The sequence below is a fragment of the Procambarus clarkii genome, unplaced genomic scaffold, assembly GCF_040958095.1.
Source record: "Procambarus clarkii isolate CNS0578487 unplaced genomic scaffold, FALCON_Pclarkii_2.0 HiC_scaffold_109, whole genome shotgun sequence".
In the NCBI taxonomy this organism is placed as follows: domain Eukaryota; kingdom Metazoa; phylum Arthropoda; class Malacostraca; order Decapoda; family Cambaridae; genus Procambarus; species Procambarus clarkii.
The window spans coordinates 49,989-52,951 of record NW_027189142.1 but is presented as its reverse complement, the minus strand read 5'-3'; the positions used below and the strand labels follow the sequence as shown (position 1 = coordinate 52,951).

At 37.6% G+C, this 2,963-nt stretch overlaps 1 non-coding gene across 1 annotated transcript; it reads right to left on the bottom strand.

The window, feature by feature from the left end:
* Positions 1 to 970: 970 nt before the first annotated feature.
* LOC138360410 (5S ribosomal RNA) lies at positions 971 to 1,089 on the bottom strand. Its single transcript, XR_011226358.1, has one exon. It is a non-coding gene; the product is annotated as a 5S ribosomal RNA (ribosomal RNA).
* Positions 1,090 to 2,963: the final 1,874 nt, after the last annotated feature.

The window sequence follows — 2,963 nt, the reverse complement described above, 5'->3', positions numbered from 1 at the left end:
TATCATGTGCATATTGGTCATTATGCTCATACAACCGACATAACAATTTATTTTCATTATTAGAATCATACATTTCATCAAGTAATACAGATACAAAGAGATTTTCTTTCTGAGAAGACCGTTAGTATTGGCTGGCTGGCAGGCAGGCAGGCAGGCAGGCAGGCAGGCAGGCATTTGAGGGTTATTATTTCGCCTGTTGATTGGGGGGAGGGTTGATGTGTTAGGGGGTTTTCGGTTAGGTGTGGTGGTGGTGATTGGTGGTGATTGGTGGTGGTGGTGATTGGTGGTGATTGGTGGTGAGTAGTGGTGGTGGTGGTGGTGGTAGTAGGTGGGAGGGGGGGGGGGGAAGGGGAATGATGGTCTGTGGATTCCTTCTCCGTACCCCTTACATATAAGCAAAAACATGCCTTCCTGTGGGTATAGAAACATTAACACAAATTATATCAGTAACTGATAATGTAGCCTTTTAAACAGAAAAGATTTGTACATACAAATACTTTTAAATTATCATTTATTTGTGGAAATGGCATTTACGTCATTAAATTGATACCTCAGCATCAAGTGTCCTGCAGTGGTCCAGTGGTAAAGTGTATATAAGTGATGCGTATTCTTGGAGTTGCGAGTTCAAACCCGGATTAAGCTATATATATATATATATATATATATATATATATATATATATATATATATATATATATATATATATATATATATATATATATATATATATATATATATATATATATATATATATATATATATATATATATACAACATGTTTTGTTTTGGTTGTTTGTTTTTGTATAAAGCCTCACACACTATATTTAGCGAGTTTGTTTTAAACATGACATACATATTAATTCATTTTACCAGGCCTTATTCCACACAACTCCGTGAATTTCCCGTGGAGCCAGCCAGCCATTCAAACAAAAACAAACGAAACAAAACAAAACAAAACAAAAAACATTATTGCCAACAGCATTTGGTGTTCCCAGGCGGTCACCCATCCAAGTACTAACCAAACCCAACGTTGCTTAACTTCGCTGATCGGACGAGAAGCGGTGTTCTCAACGTGGTATGGCCGTTGGCATGAGACTGCCTACACATTGTGGCTAATAACCAACTCTTTTTAGTCATCACGGCAGGATACGGACCTTCTTGTGGTGTCTTAATGGTAATTGTATCCTAACATATTTTTGTCTCCTTGGCATGGATATTTAACATCGTTTATTCAGTCTTGGGTTTATGTTCTTTCGCCATTTACAGACATTTTACATCTACCTACTTCCTCAGCCTACCCTGCCAATTTCTAATGAATTTGTGGATTTTCTTTTGTAATACATACATGTGTGTGCTCATCTGCTCTTCAGTTTTTATGATATTTGTCTCATCTGTCCTGCTTTATGATACTTTTACAAAGAACATGAACAAATGCTTCTATTTTAGAGAAGATATGGGATCCAGGTTTCGGAGCCGTAAAACCAACCGTCGTGATTGGTGGACGAGTTGCCAGGTTGCAGCTTCTGTACCGTGCCGGCACATAAATAGGTTCGGCTCAAGCGGCGGCAGCATCATTTCCCCGTGACTGTCTGAGCGTCTCTCATCACCTTGGTTATCTCATCATCATCATGGTAGAAGCAAAGCCTACCAAGAAGGCTGCGGCTGCTGCTGCTGTGGTGGCCACCACCAGGAAACCTCGCGTCCAGGTTGCTCACCCGAAAACTAGTCAAATGGTTCTAGCCGCGGTCGCAGCACTCAAAGACCGTAAGGGCTCGTCTCTACAAGCAATCAAGAAGTACGTTGTTGCCAACAACAAAGTCGAGGCTGCCAAGATCGCCATTTACATCCGAAGATTTCTCAAGAAAGCAGTGGCTGACGGCATTCTTGTTCAGACCAAGGGAAGTGGAGCTAGTGGATCATTCAAGCTGGCCGTAGCAGAGAAGAGGGCCGTTCTAACTCCCAAGAAAGCCACCACAACCAAGAAACCATCTACAGCAGCAAAGAAGGCCGTGGTAACTCCCAAGAAAGCCGCCACAAGCAACAAACCACCTACAGCCTTGAAAAAGAAGCAGCAGCAGCAGCTTGTTGTTGGGAACAAAAAGCCCAAAATAAAGAGAGCTTCAAAATCTCCCAAACCACCCAAGGCAAAGAAAGCTGTCAAGAAAACAACAAAGGCAAAATAAACGACGACATGCAAGCAGCATGAATACACATGACAATAAACATCCAGGCCTCCCCCCTCAGTGGAGGGGCCTCATATGATTCCAAAAAGAGTTTAGTTTTGTAGACAAATAAATCATTACTTTTGGGGTAGATTTACTCTGTATATTATATATATATATATATATATATATATATATATATATATATATATATATATATATATATATATATATATATATATATATATATATATATATATATATATATATATATATATATACACATACATGGGTGAGGTGATATGGTACCAAAGTTTTGGGTGAGGTGATTGACATTTACACAAGATAAAACACGAACCAATGGGAATAAAAACATAAGAATGGAAGTAACTGCAGAAGGCCTATTGGCCCATAACACAAGCACTTCCTCTTGATGCTTCTATATTGGTTCGGAGTCTTGAAGCTATAATATATATATATATATATATATATATATATATATATATATATATATATATATATATATATATATATATATATATATATATATATATATATATATATATATATATATATATATGCACACAAAACTAAATAGTCTTGTTAGACAAATTGCCCCTATTAGAGGCAAGTTGACTAACAAGCCGAATGACTGCAATTGTTTTGAATTTGAGTTAAATCTAACATAGAAATGTAATCAAACCTAACCTAACCTATGCTAACCCAAGCTAAGCTAACCTAACCTAACCTAAGCTAAGCTAACCTAACCTAACCTAACCCAGCAATTCATGATCTTAATAT